This window comes from Oryzias latipes, chromosome 15 (genome assembly GCF_002234675.1).
Source record: "Oryzias latipes chromosome 15, ASM223467v1".
Lineage (NCBI taxonomy): Eukaryota > Metazoa > Chordata > Actinopteri > Beloniformes > Adrianichthyidae > Oryzias > Oryzias latipes.
The window spans coordinates 28,588,450-28,608,795 of record NC_019873.2 but is presented as its reverse complement, the minus strand read 5'-3'; the positions used below and the strand labels follow the sequence as shown (position 1 = coordinate 28,608,795).

The window sequence follows — 20,346 nt, the reverse complement described above, 5'->3', positions numbered from 1 at the left end:
CTCAGCTGGTCTGGACATGAAAGCCCCACCGTTCTGCTGGAAGTGAATCCCACAGCCCAGTTCTCACGATACCTGCTTTAATTTAAGCTGAAAGTGGGCTGTGGTTTTAATTATTCAAACAATTGGCTTTTGTGTTTATTTAGTGTTTAGTTGGGTGCAGTTGTTTTCTCTGCAGACAAAGAGACCTTTTCCGCTAACCCAGTTTCTATTTGGATTCACCATAAATAATAATATTTAGCACTCCGCTTGCACCCTGCATGCGCAGTTCTGCCTTCCTGCTGGCTGAGCGTGAGGATAATTCAACTCTGACTCCCCCCTGCTGCAAACCTCCTCTGGGAGGTCTTCCAGCTCAGTATCCTTTCCTGTCTTCCTGCAGGAAGTTTAGCCTCATCTCAAACTAAATTCCTAATACAAACAAAATAAATAGGCCCTATCTGAGCTTACTGGAAAGATTTGAACACCACTAAGTGTTGCTGAGGGTTGATGTGAGCGTCCTCTGTTTATGTATCACTTCTTTGAATTTTTTGACATGTTGGTTGGACATATTTCATCTAAACACGCTTAGTTCTCATGAGACTGTGTTGGTTTTCTTTTTTTTTACCAGGTTAACGTCTGGGGAGGTTTAGTATTCCTTGTGCTGAACGACAGGAGTGTCATATCGCTAAAACCTTTTACATTTTTACCTTTTTTACCTTTGACATGGGGAGAGACAGAAACAACTCCTCTCAGCTTTACCATCAGAGACAGGGCCTGAAAAGCTGAGTGACTTATCCAGCAGGCTAATGTGTGAATACCTTAGTGCTGTTGTGGAGCATCGGCCCATTCCTCAAATGCATCTCATGTTTAACAGGTTTTCTCATTGAGTTTTGCTCTAATTCTCTGATTAATTTTGTTACCACAAAGGTAAATGTGGAGTTTGGTTCAAAGTTCCACCCTGATCCTCTTTTGATTTATTCCCAGTGGTCTTTTTATTAGGATTAGCCGATTTGAGCCAAATTCTAAAAACCCCTGTCGTTTCCTAAGACAAATTTTCTGCAGAGCGGCAGGATTTCTGAGTTGTGGGCGGGACCATAGGGGTGGAGCCAGCCTGCTTCCCTTCTACTCCCCATTGCTGACAGCTCTCTGCTTACACGCACTCCCACTAGCTTACAGCCCCTTGCAACCCCAAGCTAACATTAGCGGTGCAACAAAAATGGTGAGCAACACTGTAGCTACAGTTTAGATCCGGATTCCAGCTCAGGCGAGTAAAGCGAAGGCGTTCATGGATCTATTTGTCTGCAGGTGGATGCATCAGAATGTGGTCTGCTCAGCGTATTTTCTTCATCACAAAAATTCAAATGGTTTGAATAAAGAAATACTCAGAAATTCAATATAAAGCTTAGTTTTCTTGAAATATGTCGTCCGTCATCAGAAAAATGCCATAAGAACATGTTAAAAACGCCCAAAACATAATTTTTTTAAACCATTTAGGGTCTTTAAGTATGAAACAAAATGACCCAGAAACCCCATCTCAGCAGCAGCAGCGGCGGCGGCGGCACATCTGGAAGGCAGCCGCCTCCGTAGTTTTGCCGTGTGGGCGATGCTTTTGGGCGGAGCTGAAACAGAGATCTTGTGTGTGAGGGATCAGAACGGTGCATATTCCTCGCAAAGATTCCTGACTGCACCCCTCCGACAGCCCCTTCTGCATGACTAACCAGCGAATGAGTAATTGAGTCCGATAGGGTTGTCTCTCAAAATAAAGTTTGTGCACAAAGTGCGCTCAGCTGAACAAAAAGGCACCTGTCAGGTTTGGTGGAGGAACGGTTTCCTGTGACATGCCCACAGGCCATATCCACTTCTTATCTCTGCAGAGCTGCTTAGGATCTCTGCTGCTCTGTGGACCCTGAGACGCCACCGTGGAGTTACTCATATTTGGGTTGACAAAGAAATTGCCTGTAAATGTTTTAGTGCTTAACCACAAATTGCTGAAAGTAGCAAAAAAAACAAACATTGTTATACAACCCATTAGTGCACCTGATGCAGCCTTGACATGCGAAGCGTTTAGTGCTTTTCTGCTGAACAGTCATTTAGTTTAAAAAAAGATGAAGCAAAAGCCAATGGTCAGCTGTTCAGAACCAGTTTGGTTCCCCTTAAGATGCACCTTAAGCCATTGTTCACTCCCAGAGTCCACATCATGTGATGAGGATCAGTAAAACCTGGTCTGGTGTGGACCAGCTGACCGGCTAGTCTCGGTAGGCCTCTCCACCCAAATCCTGTTGCTTCAAAACCAACCAACCAGCAGACGGGGATCACATGCTGCCGGTTCTGCTCCCCCCATTCTAGCAGCGTTTGTTTTGATTGTAGTCTGGATTTATGGAGGGGATTTAAGCCCCTGTTGGGGGGGGGGTGTCTTTTTTTTGCATGTATCTCTTGTTCCACAAAGAAACTGCTGCAGAAGAGCTCCAAATGCAGCAGCATGACAGGCGTTGTGCATGGTTCTTCAGAGGATCCTGGGAAGAATGCCGTCCCCACATTTACGCTTCTTTCTGAGGTTTTCATCATTCATGTCTGCTGGGGACGCGCATCCAGTGACCGCTTTGCTCCGGCATCACCATAGGACAACTCCACTGTGCATCTTTCATGGGATGCACAGGAACATGTTGCCGCTGGTGACGTCGTTCTTGGTAAAATGCAACATCTCAATGTTGTGTTTGAAAGATTGATGCATTTAAAGGGCTTTTTTTTCTTCATTCTGCATCACATTTCAGGGACAAATTGCTCTTTATTGCCTCTTCCTTGTCTTCTTGTTGTGAAAGTAGACATCAGTTGGTGCTCTCTCAGTGAAATAGCTGTCTCCCCATCCCCGTCTGTTCCATGCTTCAGTTTACACCCTCAAATCTGTCGCCGTCACATCAGTCACGTTTGAGAAAAACTCGTGGGGCAGCTTGAGGAAAGGCTGCAGGATGGTGGAGGCAGGAGGATATCAGTCAAACCCAGATCACAGGAGAGCTGGAGAAAATGCTGGCATGGCAGAAGTGAGCCGCTGAACACTGTAGGAGCTTTTCTGACGGCGGATGGAGGGAGCATGCTTATCAAAACCCACAGAAAGCCCCCTTTTGTTTTAGTGTGTGAGCAGTTTGTGTTTACCAGGAATTGTTGTGTTGTCTGTCAGAAAAACATCATGACAGTCAGCTTAAACCAGCTCCAAGCTGAACGTTGAACATGACCTATTGAGGCCACGCACATTTCTGGATTAAAGCTCCGTCCTGCAGAGAGAGTGAACCTTTTCAGCCGTGATGCTTGACTGACACACCAAAGACATGGCTTCCAGTATGGACATTACTTTACTGGTTTATAAATGTTTGTAGTATTTTCTATACTATAGGGCGGTCTAAGGACAGGGATGTCCAGTTTAGTTTAGTCTTAGTTAGTTCAGTTTAGAATCTTCCTATTGAATTCTGTGTATTCATGATCCTTATTTTATGTGTTCTTTACAATTAGCGGTATGAAGCCCATTGAGACGACTGTTGTGATTTTGGGCTATAGAAATAAAATGGAATTGAATACTAAAGGTTATAATGCTACATTCACATGCACGGGTTCCTGAACGGACGTTTAGCCCGTGGTGTTCATGCTGGACAAGCAGGGAGGGGCTTCTTCCTCTTGTTCTGCTGTTTTTCTGGCACATGTACCCACAGTTGGAAGAGATTTGGTGCAAATCTCATGACTCTCGCTCCAGACTTTTTCTTTCTTGGCTCTATTCCGATAAATAAAAGACTTGGTGTGGCCAAAAGTTCGACCTGATTTAACTTTTAAGGCACATTTATTGACTACACATTTTGTATGCTTGTTGTAGAAACTCGTGTAGTGACACATCAATTTTAAGCCTAAAACGTTCATTTACGTGCGGTTACATAGAGTTTGTACCTAAAGTGGTTGCTTGAACGCACGTTGCAAAGTGTGGTGTGATTGTAGCTTAAAGCTAAAGAAAAGACAGAGATAAGTCTATACACGTTAGCCAAGAAGCGTTGGCCGGTTTAGCGTATTCACGATACCTGTACCTACCAACCTTGCTTGTAACACCTAAAAAAATGGCCTCTCGGATGCCACATTTTGGGTTCTTTTACCGCAGGAGTTAATTCTGCTTAACCCTGACTGTCTCAATATTAGCTCGGGTCTTAAGAAGTTAAAAAAAAGTAACTACGCAAACTCCCAACCTTGTTACTAAAAGAAAACAGTCCGACACCGCTACACGTTAGCCGCGTTTTTGCGTATACAGCAGAATTAATCTATATTTAAGGCACCCTGAGTTATAAGGCTCACGGTCGTTCTTTAGGAAAAGCCTTTCGGGTGTGCCTTATAGTACGGTAAACTGTACAAATAGCACTTCTAAAAGGTGTAAACCAGAGAAAATCTATTCATCACTACACCCGATAATCTGAAAACATCTCCTCAATACATGATGTCCATGCATATATGCACTACATTAGTCAAGAATATAGCAAACTGTCTCTTCTTGATGAATTATGTCTACGCCCACTGCTCCCAGAGGAGCTCATTAGTGTCAATATTGGAGAAAAACAGTGGCTGACCCTACCCACATGTTCCGTCTACCTGCCTGTCACAAAGAAGAGAATAGGTGCTGGTCGGGTATGGACCCAACGGACCGGCAGTGACCCCTGAAGTTAACGCGGTGTTCCCCTCAGCAGGGTCACCGCAGACGTCTGTGGTGGTGGCCAGCGTCCAACGAGAGATAAGAAGGGATTGGCGTTACTGTCCTCAGCCCCTTCCTGCAGCTGCGAAAAGGAAAGGCTCTGTCTAAACGCAGAGACGCCGCCGCGTGTGGAGACCGCTGTTAGATGCTGTACAGCCCATCAGTCACACTTTAAATGGTAATCTCTTTTCATGAGAGCAGACTGGTGGATTCTCATTTTTATGGGGTTTCTTTCATGTTTGCAGTCACGTTACCTTTGAAGACGCCATAAAAACGCCAGATATATGAACCTTCAAATAACACAGGCTAATATTGCTTTTAACAAGAATGTGCATTTATGACTATTAGAATTGTAGCGGCATGGATGTGTCAGCGGAAAGGCTTTAAAACATAAAAAAACGACTTGATTTAGATGGAGGATAATTGTAATAAGCAATTGAAACCAAGCAAAGCCGTGACAGATGCTCATGTTTAATCTGTCTGCTGGTCTGTATGTGAGTGAACCGCTGCGCTGCGTTGACTTCAGGGTCAGTATCCTTCACTTAACCTCACCAGCACATTGCAGGGTTGCTGTTGTCGGGCAGGATTTTCTGACTAAGTCAAGCCAAGAGGATTCAAAGCTGAAATGAATGTAGCAGGATCAGAATGGAATCATTTTCTTAGCTATTGTTTGGGGTTTTATTTGTCTTCTCACGGGGGAAGGCACAGAATTCCTCATTGTAGTTAGGAATTGTAGGAACTTTGTCCTGAACGAGCTTTTATTAATGGTGGGAAAGTGTCTCCAATTTGTTCCTTCCTTTCTTGTTATCAGCTCACTGAAATGAGAAAAGTTAGTCTGTCATGGTGTGTTATAGTAACACTTTGGGAGGAGGGTGTAGTTTTTTGGTTGTTCTTGAAGCTCAGAATTTGTTTGACACGATATATAAATTGATTTTACAGAGCTGTTTTAACCTAAATGTTGATTGTAAGTACTTATCGGCCAGCTTTTTCTTCATTTAAAGTTCTACAAAAAGCTGTTTCTATTCAGGATCAGCGGCATCAGCAAAATCTGTCTGAGGAGTTCCAGTCTGTTTTTTGAACAGAAACAGCTCTGCTCAGGGTTACATACCACTTTCGGACCACCTTAGATGCTGTAGGATCACTCCACTGTGCTGTTCTCACATGGATGTTGGACTGTCTGCCTCTGCGTTGGACTGTTCCAAGAGTTATCTCTGTGATAGGAACTCTGGGTCACAGTAAGTCCATGTTCTTTCCTGTCCCCCTGTGGTGTCCCTCAAGGGTCAGTGCTGGGACCAATGCTTTTCTTGTCATATTTGCTAGGATTTATGTGGCTTTCTTTGTATTGCTATGTTGATGAAATGGCCAACCCATTCCCCTCCTCAACCTTCTTATCCACAACTCCACCTTCTTTCTACTGTCTGACATGACCACCGTAACGAAGGAGCTTGATCCTTCAATTGACCAGATTGGTGACTTAAGACCTTCTTTCCAATTCTCTTGTTTGAACTTCTTTTCTTTTTAACTTTATTACCTTTAGGAGGTAAAATTGCAGACATACATGCAAAGTCCACAAGTGGCGCCTTTGTCATGCGCACCTGTACAGGGGGTTGACCTGTTCGGGTGCTGCAGGTTTTTTTTTTTTTTTGGTTGTCTGGGTCCGTGGAAAGTCATAAAGAGGAGCGGCTGCATTGCAGTTCCCTTGATTATCGTACGCCCACTTCAAAGACACATCATAAAAATGGACTGTACCATTGCTGTGCTTGTGCTATTTGTAAGGCTAATGGAAGTTACACGCACTTATGCTGTAGGGGTGATGCTGTTTTACAGTGTCCCTATGGTACACATTAGCCCAGGGATTCCCAAATCCAGGCCATGTTTTCCAACCAGCCTGCCATTGACGCTCCTTATTGGGTAAATGCACTTGATCCAGTTAATCAGTAGGAACCAGCAGGAAGTTGACCCTCGGGATCTGGATTTGGACAACTCTACTCTAATTGTTAATAAGCTGCGAACAAATGTTGGATGCTGATGTTGGGCTTCCTTCGGAAACAGCACTCCCTGTGGCTGCAGCATGTATGCGCACCTTACTAACGGCTAGAGGTAACTGTACGCACTTGTTTGACCAATGAGCAGCTGTCCAGACTGCATGGAGCTTCCAGGCTGTCGGGAACGCTCTTGAAAGTGCAGTGTGAAAACAGACCAAAGCAACAGAAGGTGTTTAAAAACAGAAAAGTCCAACGAACTGGGTGCACCCTAATTTATCCAGAAGTTTACACGAAAAACAACAGAAAACAACTACAGTGATTGAGAAGAAGAGTGGGATGAGCACAAATGAAAGGATTAAAAAACAGCATTAAGGGTTTTGTACTTTCACTACACAGTCTCATGGTGTTGAATGTAGTTTTAAAGAAAAAGTCTGTTTTGCTTGTTGGAAATCTGTCCCCCCACAGGATGTACAGTAATGCCATCCCTTCCTCCAAGATTTTCCAATGGGAGGAAATACTCCAGTTCAAGGAGTGCATTCATAGCCTTTAAAGCAGGCAATGGCACCTCACTGATACAGTAAAAGGATTAAATATCTATTTTGGTTGCAGGCTGGTAAAATCAGATGAACTGGCTCACGAAAAGCCAGTTTTCTGTACAATGGTACAAATAGGTGGAAGTCATTTCAGTTTGTGGAGCCCCATTAGGTCAGAACAAGAACTGAATTGCTCTCATGTTCCTGAGATCTAAATATTTTGACTGTTGTTGTTTGGTTGAGAAAGGATCTCTGACTGTAAACATGATTAATCTTGGCCATCCCCGTGTCGCTTCTTAGTCACCAACGGAGGCACAGAATTGCCTCTTCACAGTCGCCTGTGGGCTTTTCTTGCAGCAGAGACGCAGAAGACTGAATACTTCCGACAGGCTGGAGGTGGTGCCGTCTGTGTGTACGAGAAATCCTTTTACCCAAAGTGGAAAAGACGAGAACGGCAGCCGGCCCGGCATTCGTACGCGGGGCTGCGGCGGCGGTACGGTGTGTTTAAGGAGCGCCGGTGCACCCGAGCTGAACTAACTCAAAGCAAGAGTAGCATATTCCATTTGACTTTCCCCCCTCCGTTCTTTACATCGCTTTGACTCACTTTCCATTTATGCAGTTTGCCGTGGAAGGAGGATAATGATCTGTAGTGACAGTGGCCTGATTTTTATTTGAGATTTTCCTCTGCTTCTGAAATCATTCTGTCTGTCAACCAGAAGGAGATCAAGCGCTGGCCTCCTCTTCCACAAAGTGCATTGAAAGCTGCTGTGGAGGTTAGCTATGGGGGGGGGTGGGATGATGTGGGATCCAGAGCTGGAGGGGCAGTGCTGAATGTCAAACCAAACTGCCTCCTAAAAGGAAGGAGCTGGAGAAAAGGACATTACGTAACACAATAATGCCGAGTCCCAGACAAAATCCCAAGCAGAGATTTTGGAGTGATGGTTCCAAAGCCTAGCAGCCATGTTGCTGTGTTCATTCAGCGCCTGCCTTCCCCCGGGCCGTGTTTACAGCAACCCTCTTCAAATGTAAACAGGCTGCGGGGCCACATACAGTTCAGAGCCCAGCTGAACACGCAGCCAGGTGCTGCGGATCTGACCGCCGGAGCAGCTGAAATGACGCTGGCTTCAGGACGGACGCAGGAATGCCAGAGGTCACCGTGGAGACCAACGCATTTCACTTCAGTTTGTTTTTACGAGTCGCACTGAAGGGAAATGCAAGAAAACCCTTCAAAGGTCACTGCTTTTATTTTTTCTGCTCATTACAGTTTGGATTCTTGCAGAAACCATCAGTCCCTTTATTATGTAGAAGCTTTTTTATTTATTTTTTGCTCGCTCCCTAATTTTGACACTTAAGTAACTGGCTTTCTTGTGATCTTTTGTTTAGTTTTGTTTTTCTGCAATTTTGCCATTTCCACTCATCTTTTCTAATGTGCAGGCCTATTTTGTGCCGAGGCTTGCTCACTGGGCTGCTGTTCTTACCCTGGCATTTAGGATTTCCCACCTTTATACAGACATGCAGGTCAAACACAGCAAGGGCCATAACATGGCGTCTTAAATTGAAGCTCTCCTCTGCTTCATGCTGTCCCACATCAGATCAAATCTCTGTTAGTGACATTCACTCTGGAAGGTTTTTTAATTGTTTTCTGTCATTTAGTTGATTTCCTGTTGATGTCTGGTGACTGCATCCATTTCCTTCTGACGTTTCGGACGTTGGGCATCGGGGCCAGCAGGCTCCGCCTACTTTTATTGATAACTTGAATACTATGGTGGCCGACAGGGCTCACACTACATACAAAAGAAAAAACGCAACGGCATTATCCGAAGCACAACAACATAACCGCAGTAATAGCATTAACCTCAGCACAATGGAAATAAGGACTGTTTTTTTTTTTCTACCTGCGGGAAAAAAAATTCAGTTTCAAAATATTCAGTGCGACGAAGTTTTAGAATTCTGAGAAAAAAGTCAGAATTTTCTCTGCCCTTTTTTTCTTTCTCCATGGCCCTAATCCTCTTCCGTAAGCAAGTGTACGGAAAAAAATCGTAATTTTACGAGATTAAAGTGGAGGTGAGCATGGAGTGTAGCAGCAAGTGAACGCCGCGCAGCAGCAGAGCAGACCGACTAAACTTAGTAGAGCAGGTGAGCTAAATGTTTATTGATAACGTTCCAAATGTTTGGAAGCTCATTTGTTTGATTTACGGTTTATTTATTGATGGGTAGAAGGGACAGCTTCACAAAAGGCTCCACATATTTCATCTTTAATCTAGGCTCCGATAAACGGAAAACTTGTGTTTTTTCCTCGTTAATCTATGACTTTTTTTCTAGTAAAGGTACGACTGTGTCTCTGAGCAGAGCAGCCGGACTTACAGCTTTGTGTTTGAGGGGAGGGGAGGATGCTTTGTTGCATGTGGGAGGTTTCGGACCGCTCTATGTGAACGAGCAGCTGAATTCGAGACAAACGTGTCTCTCGTCTCCGAGCAGATCTCAGACCGTCAGCTCACACAGCGGCTTTGGGGCGGTGTGTGAGCTTTTCAAAGCAGAAATGTCGCTCAGTCCTTAGAAACCGTTCAAACAATCAACATGGATTTGTGTTTCCAGTCGTGTCCCGACAAAATAAAGGCTGATTTTATTCCCACACATTTACGTGCAGCAAACATGCAGATTGCAGCATTTTGCAGCATCATCCAGGCTAAAAGATGTTGTTAACCCGTGTTAGCCTTCTCCTAAGCCGTCATCCGGCTCCGTTCTGCAACAAAAAAAGCACCGACCACACAGATTTAAAATAAAATGTTGAGCGAACAGGCGCTTCATAATAACTATAACATTAATAAAAGCACGTTTAGAAGATCATCTCATATATTACCGAGCTGCTACATATATGCATGTGGCAGCTCACTTTATTTACAGCGGGACTCATTTCCTCTTCCGGTATTTTCAACACTACTGCAAATGTGCAAATGATTAATTCTGACTGAAAGTGTGACCATGTGAACGTTCGTTCTAATCGGAAAAAGGTTTCCGAGCCCATGTGGACGGTTGGATTCTAATCCCACCATTGATCCGATCAAGATATTTTGTCCATGTAACCGCGGCTAATGATTAAAACTATAACGCCGCATGAATACATCAGTCATTCTACAGATTTTCTTCAACAGATCACCACCATCTGCTTTCTCTGAATGTCTGATTTCCTCCAAACTGTGGGTTTCCAACCCCTTCGCTTACGTTGTTCATACAGATGGACTCACCGGTGAATTAGAAAGACTTTGAAAAGGAAAGTTAAAAAATTTTAAAAGCTTAATTTAAACAGGTGCTAGTTATAAAACTCAGATTTTTCTGCAGCATATTGGATTAAAATGAGGTTTGGGGCTTTTTTGAGTCAACTTGAAGGAGTTTACATATTAAAGCTTTATTATGGTTTGGTTGTGGTGTTGTCTTTGTTAGCAGAACAGCGTTTTGTGATGCTCAGAGTGGTGTTTTCAATGCAGGAGAGTCTTCATGTAAAAAGGCAACCTATGGTTTGTGATGTCCTGTGTTCTGCTCATTTCTTGTTTTGGGTTTAATCTTTTCTTCTCCAAGGTCAAAGTAAATAAAATAAAAAAAATCCAAATATCTTCCTCTCCTGAATCTCACCGATGCTTTTGACATCTATATTTAATGATGTAGGAAAATGTGTTATGAGTTCAAACGGAGCCGTCTCAGTGTTTAGGCGATGGTACCCTGCACAGGAAGGCCTCCACAGATCATTGCTTCAGTCGGTTCTAAAGGTCAAAAAGCACTCACGTCGGATCGGATCAGTGCACCCAGACAGACGGGAAGTTCTAGACCTTTTTCTCTGTGTAGCATTTTGGGAGGAGGACTGCTGGATAGTGTTAAAACTGTAGAAGGACAAAACATTTACCTTCTTTTTTTACCTTATTAGCACCTCACTATGGCTTATGCTTTAGAGTCCCACTCTGGTCATCTAGTTTTAAAGGGTTCCTGTTGGTCTTTTAATAATGATTATGAGGTTTTTAGGCAAAATCATTTGATTTTCTTTCTTGATGTCCTCCATCATCAGAAAAATGCCACATGAACGTGTTAAAAAGACCCAAAAAAACCACCATTTTCATCAGAGTGAGTCTTTAAATGCATATATTTGCTCACAGTGATTATTACCTGCTGATATTTCTGTACATGTTAGTTTTTTTTATGAATCTGCCTCTAAATCAGATAAGTGTTCTGTCTGTAGACATAGACACCAGCATCAGAGCTCATGACCCCCCCAGAGTTTTGGGACGCTATTAACATGTCGGAGCTGCAGGAAACCAAAGTGTCGACGAATGATTTCAACACCGGGATCGTTTGTGTGCCTTTTGTGTTGTGTGGCTTTTGCAAAGGTGTGGGTGGGTGCTCTCAGCGGGAGGCTAGACTTTGACACCCTCCTCGCCGCCACGCCCCCTTTAACACACCCACCGCATCTCATGCAGCTGCAGCTGTTGCACCTCAATGCTGGAGATGTCGGAAATTCCTGGCTCTGCAATTAGAGCTGCAGATTTCTGAATAGCACACATTGCGATGTCCTAAAATTGCCCTCGGCCGCCTTCACGGGCGTAAATGGAAACTGATGAGGCACAATCGTCTTCCTTGTGGCTGACAGATTGTGTTTTGTGCCGTTTTTAAGGCGGGGAGGGCGTCATTGATGGGGTGGGTTTCTCATGCCTCACTGAGAATGTTCTCTTTCCATCGAGTCAAGTGCTGCATTGTGATCTCAAGTAAAGAAATGCAAATACAGACAACAGATGTACTACCACTCTTTCTTCCAGCAGGAGTAATCCCTCACTCTGGAGTGTTAACGAGGGAAAAGCCATGTCACCCTGGCACATGTGATGGCCGCCTGCTTTTCAGGCCCTTTTTTCCAATAAGGCCCGATACTCGGGGTAGATAAATGAAGGCTTTTGTGGTCTCTGCCAGGGGGGGAGAGTCATGCCATAAAAGACACACACAGAGCCAGACCTTTTTCCAGCACAAAACAACTGAAAGCTGCATTTCTTCCCTTCTGTTTTCTCTCAGTCCTTTCTCCCTTTTTTTACTCCCTCGCTCCAATTCTTTTCCTCCTCCGTGAGAACTGAATCGTATTCCCATAATGTTTCCATAAACGGAGTGAAGGAATGGAAATAACTTGTGCCATTATCACACACCTCCCCTTCCCTGACCGAACTTGCAGGGGTTTGGCCGGAGCTCCGACTCACTCCTCCTATTTATGCCCTCTGAGCTCCATCTGAGAGCACATCGCTCACCCCAGGCACAGCTGTCATAATATCGCGGTTCTCCTGCTTCTTCATCACAGATCGAACAGGTTGGTTTTGAAAGGCTCTGTTGCCTTGGTTTGCCACTGCGCCTTCCACCATACGGCCTGGAAAGAACATGTTTCCTCGTGCTCCACCTAAAACCCATCACCCGCGCTCACTTCCTGTTTATGTCTTTGTCACAGCTGCTCTTACGGGTGGATACGGGCTGTCTGAAGAGGAAAAAGGGGCTAACCTACATGGGGCGTGCAGGTGGCCCGCACAAAGTTTTAAGATTGTGTGTGTGCAGCATTTGCACGCGGTCAGTCAAGAATGTGGCCTAAGGACACTGTAGTGCGTGGATCTTATATTATCCCTAAGAAATACTTCATGATATTCTTAACACCCGCATGACAATGGTGCATTCCATTTTCAAGATGTATCTTGAAGTAGCCTTATGAGCCTCAAGGATTTCCAAAGCATACGGGTTGATGTGACTACAGCTCGCACCACCCTCTGCAACAGGCACTCAAGCCATGACTGCCAATGAAAAATCTATGCAAATGCACGGATCTGCGTGTATTTCAGGCTTCCATGTTCAAAACGTGTGCATTTACGCTTCGCGACTTGAGTTTCTACAACCGTTTTTGGGCTCTATGGACGAAACGCCTTCCCATTGAACGCGCGTTGAAAGCCAAACCAGGTTGAACTTTGACCAATCAGAGACACAGATTTGTTAGTGACCTGTGGATTTTAATTTTCAGAAGTGCCAACCCTTTAGCGATTGAGAGAGAAAATAATAATTGCGGTTTGTTCCCGGCTGGAATTCTACGACACCAAGTGTCTCATTTATCGGAATAGAGCTGTGAAAGCAAAAGCCTGGAGCGAGATTCACCAGATTTGCACAGTTTCAAGTTTTCTACTACTAGCGCACGAAGGCTTGAACTGTAGGTAGCGGACGCGCGCTAGTATCGGGCAGCGACAGTCCAGTTTGAGTTCACGAATGCGCTCAAAGTTGGTTCTTGATCTGGCGCTGGTGTGAAGGTAGCTCAGGCATCGGTTTGCCGCTCTCGCTTTGGGCCATTGATCTGTCACGTAAGGGGTCGTCTGAGAATTTACATGGACTTATTGCACGTCAGTTGTGGTGCCCATCAACAGGCCAGACCTGCCACCACGGGGCACATTCCCATGTGGATGGCTGCCCAGGGAGCAGATGTTTTCGATGCCACTTGTTGAGGAGAAGGTCTTTGAAAGTGACTCCATAAAAGAGGTGCCAGCTGCTCTGCAGACCAAGGCCTCCTGATTCTCAGGCATTCTGTCAGAGCCCTTCCTCCCAGCGCTCTGCAAGAACCGCCTGTGGAGAATAAGTCCAGTTTGCACTTAATCAGACAGTTCCCTTTGGAAAACCTTATTAATTACAGAAGGAAGTTGCTCGGGTAGAACATGCTTTCCAGATGTCCACTGAGTCCACTGTGAGGATAAGAATACATGTTTTTAGATCATCTTACAGATTTTAATCTTGTAGGTGTTTTTGAAGTACTTATAGCATGACGGCTTTCATACAGGGGTTTAACTCTCGTAAAGCTGCTTGCTTGACGATATTACTTTTTGTTCTTTAGCCGACTGTGGAGCATACATCTGACATCCTCTGATCTAAAAGCAGCCACAGCTTAGCCGGTTCTGCTATGACGCTTTTCTGTCTCGTCTTTCCTTTGCCTGCTCCCACGGCAAACATCAGTGGTTCGGCACCCCTCTAACTGGCAGACAGCGCTCCATCTGTTGCCAAAGGGGAATTTAAAAATGCGCTTTATTTATAACAACTGGAAATTTTTTGCTTCTTTACAGCTGAAGTGCATAATCTGTTCACATCTTCTGGCGTGCTGTGCTTTCATTGGTAGATTTTGGTGGCACTTTCAGTTGTTTTAGCCTGCTTGGAACAACAGAAATGATGTCTGTTAGACCGGCTAAGCAACTTCTGATCGCCTAAGACACATTTTCCAATCTCACAATATTCCCATGTCCTCCGGTTTGTTGAAAAGGGAGGCATGCTGTCACTCAGAGCTATCTTATGCACACAAAGTTGCTTAGCAACAAGAGACAGGAGCCTCTGTTTACTCTCCATGCCCCTCATCTCATGTGCCCGCTGCCCCTCCTCATCCTCTCTGTTGTAGGGATGGAGTGGCATGAATAGAGGAAGCTGCTCTTTGGTGAATTTAGACAACAGGTTTAGCAGAGAAGGGAGCAGAGTAGCTGACATTCAGAGATGCTGGGTTTGCCTTTCATCTCACAGCTGCTAAACCTGCTTTTCTGCCCATTAGTACCCCCCGCCCCATTTCCTTCAATATTCACCGTAAAGGCCCGTACACACCGGGACGACTAAACAAAGGGCATCAATGTGAGTTTGCATACCGACGCGAAAAACACCACGCGTAAAAGCGTAATTTAAAAAAAGAAAACGCCTCGGGTTCTTTTTTCGGATTGACGCGCCGCGTCAAAAACTATTCGACCAATGAGAATGGCGCTTTTGCACACGTGTCTGGAGCTTCTGAAGTTACAGTAAAACACAACTTGGGGGCGCTCAAACACAAAACTGTCTTGCTGAGCACACATACCAGCGAAGAAGATAGACGCCAAGTAGCGTCTACACTGCCGCAAAGAAATGAGACGAAGAAGATGAACTCACTGACGGACATTCTAAAATATCCCCGAAAACGCTAATGATACATTTTCAGCTCTTTACCAGTCGATAAAACTCCCCATGTTCTTCTCTTCTCGTAACTATGGGATGTACCCAAAATCGGCGTCTTTTCCGGCGTCTTTCATCATTCAACAGAACAATCATTTCTTCATCGCTGGAACTGGAGCTACTGGTGCTGGAAATATTCATGTTTTCTTTGTTTGATTCTGACAAGCGCGTAAATACTTGCTCTCTTCTTCTGAGTGAAAAGCGACTTTAAGAAGCGTAAAGTTGCGCAGCGCCACCTTGTGTACAGGAATATTTCTGTTTACATTTAGCGCCATCTAATGTCAGGGAATGAAATTGCATGTTCGCTCGGCTCATCGTCAGCAAAAAATCGCCTGGATGTGAACACAAAAAACGTGTTGAAAAACGCTGGCGAATATTCGTCCCGGTGTGTACGGGCCTTAAGCCTCTGCATCTCTAGGGAAACTTGTCAACTCCTGCTTTTATATTTTGATCTTAAACTATGTGAGGATAAATTTACCGCGTTCATGGCTAGCGTTCCGTCCTCATGAAATTGAGCTGGACATGGGTGTCCCGAATTATCAGTGTTGTTAAAGGTTCCCCGGTGGAAGCAATCATGCACAGCCCTGCTTTCTGTGCCACATTCTGCTGTTTTACTGTAATTATGCAGCATGCTTCAATGGCTTCCACACCACCCCGCTGGGTTTAATAGTCTTTTCATGATGGCTCACGAAAGACAGGAGTCCCCCTCAGGGCTCTGAAATTGTGCAATAAAAGTTTCTTGGTTTTAGACAAGGCTAAACTAAGTGTCATGTGATTTGGTGCTTTTTTTTTTTTAACTGTCGGGTTAAGTGTTCATGTTTTGACAGGTTTTCTTCACTTCTCTAATTTGATGAAAACGGAACTAGCTGTCTGTCATGTGTCACTGTGGAATCCCAGCAGAGCTGAGGGTTGTGGCTGTCTCCTGGCTTTTTTCTTTCTTTTTTTTTTTAAAACCTTCAGAAAAAAACCCACATTTCATCCTTGGACAAATCTGTATTTAGTGATCACTGCGATTCAGGACGTCAGAACACAGTCACAGCGGCTGCTCACCTTGCAGTGGCAGTAGCTGCTTTTCACGGACAAAAGTAATAGGAAAGAACGCCTGATCGGAAGAAAAATGCGTCACGTAAACACGCCGTTCGGAATAGTCTGCCCCGGTCAGACTCGTTCGGATCAAAATCTGAGATAGGCCGATTGTTGATCCGATCGTTGTGAATGTAAACAGTTCATTCGGATCGTGCGTCACTTCTGCTCTGGTTTACGTCACGCATAGACGGAAGAGAAGGCTTTGGAGCTCAGGACCATAAATATTTGGACAGAGACACATTCTTTCTAATTTTGTTTCTGTACATTACCAAAAGTGAACTTTAAATAAAACAACTCAGATGCCATTGAAGTGCAGACTTTCAGCTTTTATTCCTTGGGTTGGACAAAAAGATTGCACAAAAATGCAAGCTGCAGCTGGCACCTCTTCCGACCCGCCGCTCCGGGTTAGCGGCTGCCGGACTCGGGAGAACCGTGTGTCCGAGCACAGCTCGGGCCGCCAGCTCTGCGGGGCGGTGTGTGAGCTTTTCAAAGCAGAAATGTCCCTCAGTCCTTAGAAACCGTTCAAACAATCACGTGGATTTGATGATTTGTGTTTGCAGTCGTGTCCCGACTAAATGAAAGGCTGATGTCATTCACACATATTTAAGGCCCGTACACACCGGGACGAATATTCGCCAGGCGTTATTCGCCAGCGTTTTTCGCCACGTTTTTTGTGTTCACACCCAGGCGATTTTCGCTGACGATGAGTGGAGTGAACATGCAATTTCATTCCCTGACATTAGATGGCGCTTAATGTAAAACAGAAATACTCCTGTACACAAGGTGGCGCTGCGCAACTTTACGCTTCTTAAAGTCGCTTTTCACTCAGAAGAAGAGAGCAAGTATTCACGCGCTTGTCCGAATAATACAAAGAAAACATGAATATTTCAAGCACCAGTAGCTCCAACTGGTGCTTGGTTCGGGGATGTTTTAGAATGTCCGTCATTATTGCTTCGCGGCTGTGTAGACGCTACTTGGCGTCTATCTTCTTCGCTGGTATGTGTGCTCAGCAAGGCAGTTTTGTGTTTGAGCGCCCCCAAGTTGTGTTTTACTGTAACTTCAGAAGCTCCAGACACGTGAGCAAAAGCGCCGTTCTCATTGGTCGAGTAGATTTCGACGCGACGCGTCGAAAAAAAAAAAACGAACCCGAGGCGTTTTTTTTTTTTTGACGCTTTAACGCCTGGCGTTTTTTCGCGTCGGTGTGCACACTCTCGTTGGTGCCCTTTGTTTAGTCACGAGGCGTTAAACGTCGGCGAAAATCGCCGGCGAAATTCGTCCCGGTGTGAACAGGCCTTTACGTGCAGCCAAGATCCCGCATGGATTTTGTGTTCATCAAACAAGGCTAATGTTGTTAGCGCGTTATCTTTTTTCTAACCTCTTCCTCCACAAAAAAAAGCAGTGACCACACAGATTAAACATAAGCTGATGAGCGAACAGGCGCTTCATAATAACTATAACATTAACAAAAGCACGTTTAGAAGATCATCTCGTATGTTACCGAGCTGCTACATATCAAATCAAATCAAACTTTATTTACAAAGCACTTTTCATATAAAAATATAACACAAAGTGCTTACATATATGCCTGTGGCAGCTCACTTCATTTACAGCGGGACTCATTTCCTCTTCCGGTGTTTTCATCACTACTGCGCATGCCCAAATGATTTATTCCGACTGAAAGTGTGACCATGTGAACGTTCGTTCTAATCGAAGTTTTTCTGGGCCCATGTGCACGTTTGGATTCTAATCCCACCATTGATCCGATCAAGATATTTTGTCCATGTAACTGCAGGTAATGTAAAAAAGCTTTTAGAAAGTGTTCAGACATCTCTGCTCATCATAAGGACGTGAACATTTGGATCCCCTTTCTGCCCCAAAAAAGACATTTCTCCACTTTTTTTTTAGATCTACACACACTTTGTTAGGTACACCTGTCCAACTGCTCGTTATTGCAATTTCTAATCAGCCAATCACGTTGCAGCAACTCGATGCATTTGAGGTCAAGACGATCTGCTGCAGTTCAAACTGAGCATCAGAACGGGGAAGAAAGGTGATTGAAGTGACTTTAAACGTAGCATGGATGTTGGTTCCAGACGGGATGGTCTGAGGATTTCAGAAACCCCTGATCTACTAGGATTTTCACCCACAACCATCTCTAGGGTTTACAGACAAATGTTCCGAAAGTGAGCAGCAGTTCTGTGGGCAGAAGAGGTCAGAGGACCCATCAAACAAAGCAAACTGTCCAAAGTGAAAACTCTTTGAAGCCTGTCTGTGAATGAGGTTCACTTATGGAGACCTGGCTCATGGGCCAGGTAGATTTTAAACCTTAACTACCGGTATCTGTAATGATTTGATCAAAGTGTCTCAGTATCTCTAAAAACTACTTTTAAATCAATTTTCTTTATTGATGTTCTGATGTTGGAGTTAGGTCCAAAATGCTCTTAAACTGGATAACTTTAAGCCTCGTTTTTTTTCACTCAGCGGTCCGCTCTGTTTTTTTTTTTAGCATTTACATTTTCAAATTGACCTTTTAATCTTCCCCTTACCGTAGTATTTTTGCTCATAGGTCTACAGGAAAATGGAATGGTTAGGGCGGAGTTACTGTCCTCACATGAGGAAATCTGTTGATTGGCAGAAGGTCATTTTGACAAAAAGCACCAAACCGGCGCCAACGTGTTACTCTTTGCTTCCTGCAATCTTCTCTCAAACAACATAAAATACGAAGCACCAAAAGCCAAGCGGAGAAAGAAATGAGCGCCTGCATTGCCTCCATTGTTGTTAATGGCCTTGCTTTTGCTGTCGTCGCACAACTGTGACGCAAAGCTACGCAATCTGTCTGCAACCCGCTTGCACTGTGACTGTCCAACTGATTGCCTGGACCCATTACTGAATCGGACCGCTCAGTGGAAACTGGGCTTTACGGAACTTCATATCCGTACCATGCAAATAGAAAACACTGTGAAAATTCACAAAGTAAACCGGGGTTGCATTTGAGGCTTCACTTATTTATATCACCCCATATGACACAAATCAAGAATATTTAAGAGTCCTATCAGAGATTTCTAGTTTTGAAAAATGAATTTAAAAAAGTGATGTCTTGAATCCCATTATTGGCAGTACATTCAGTGGGAATGTTTAGACTTCAGTTTGTGGTTTTCTTGCATTCATATCTGCTGGATTTCCTTCATGGGGAGTCATTGGCGTAATGGCCACCCCGGGCATGTAAATTACCCATCGGACCTGCAAATGAGTAGCACTCCGGCCTCGCTGCACATGTGTAGGCTGATAAATAGTTGGTCTGTTTGCTTGGATGCAGTGACGAGAACTCCTGCGAGAGTTTAAATAGAGCAAGAACTCTTAAGTGTTACCTCCTGGGGCTTCCCACTCTTCAAATAAAACCCTTTTCCTTCCCCTCAAATCAAAGCCGAGAACCTGCATGCAGAGGCTGGATCAAAGCCGGCTGCGGCACAAAGATCGGCGCATGGTGCCATTCATTGGGCTTGATTGGAGTCTGTCATTTCCTGTCATTAACACGTTCCTGCCCCCAACCTGAAACGCAGCAAAGCAGCCGTCAGGAAGTGGCTAGAATGACACTGTTTTTATGTTTTACCAATTAAGCTTCCTGAAACTCAATTATGCAACCCTATCCAAGAGAGGAAATGTGTCATCAAGTTATTAGCTGCTCCTTACTTTCCTCTATGCTGAGCTTGGAGCCTTCCCTAGAAGTGGTGGATCTGCGCTCATAGCTGAGCGCTCGGCTTACTTTCATCAGGCCTGCTAGCTTAAACAAAAAGGGCTCTGATGTTGTTTTAGCGCCACGGTTTTCCCGCTCTCTCGCAGACTGGAGCCATAAAGTGTCACTGTCACAAGCTGACAACCAGCAGCCCCCATCAACAAACAACAACTGATCAAACAGCCTGACACTCGGCGCGGAACGCTGTCAGATGTGGTCTTCCCGGCCTGTTTAAGTGCAGCTTTTATCGGAGGATGCAAAGCAGCTCATCGCCACTTTTTTGTTTAGCTTTTCTGCCTTCAACCT

At 44.6% G+C, this 20,346-nt stretch overlaps 1 protein-coding gene across 6 annotated transcripts in view; it reads left to right on the top strand.

Annotated features, from left to right (window-relative positions):
• The window catches only part of sipa1l2 (signal induced proliferation associated 1 like 2), a 97,719-nt gene that overhangs the window by 647 nt on the left and 76,726 nt on the right, over positions 1 to 20,346 (top strand). The gene's annotated exons all lie outside the window — the stretch shown is intronic.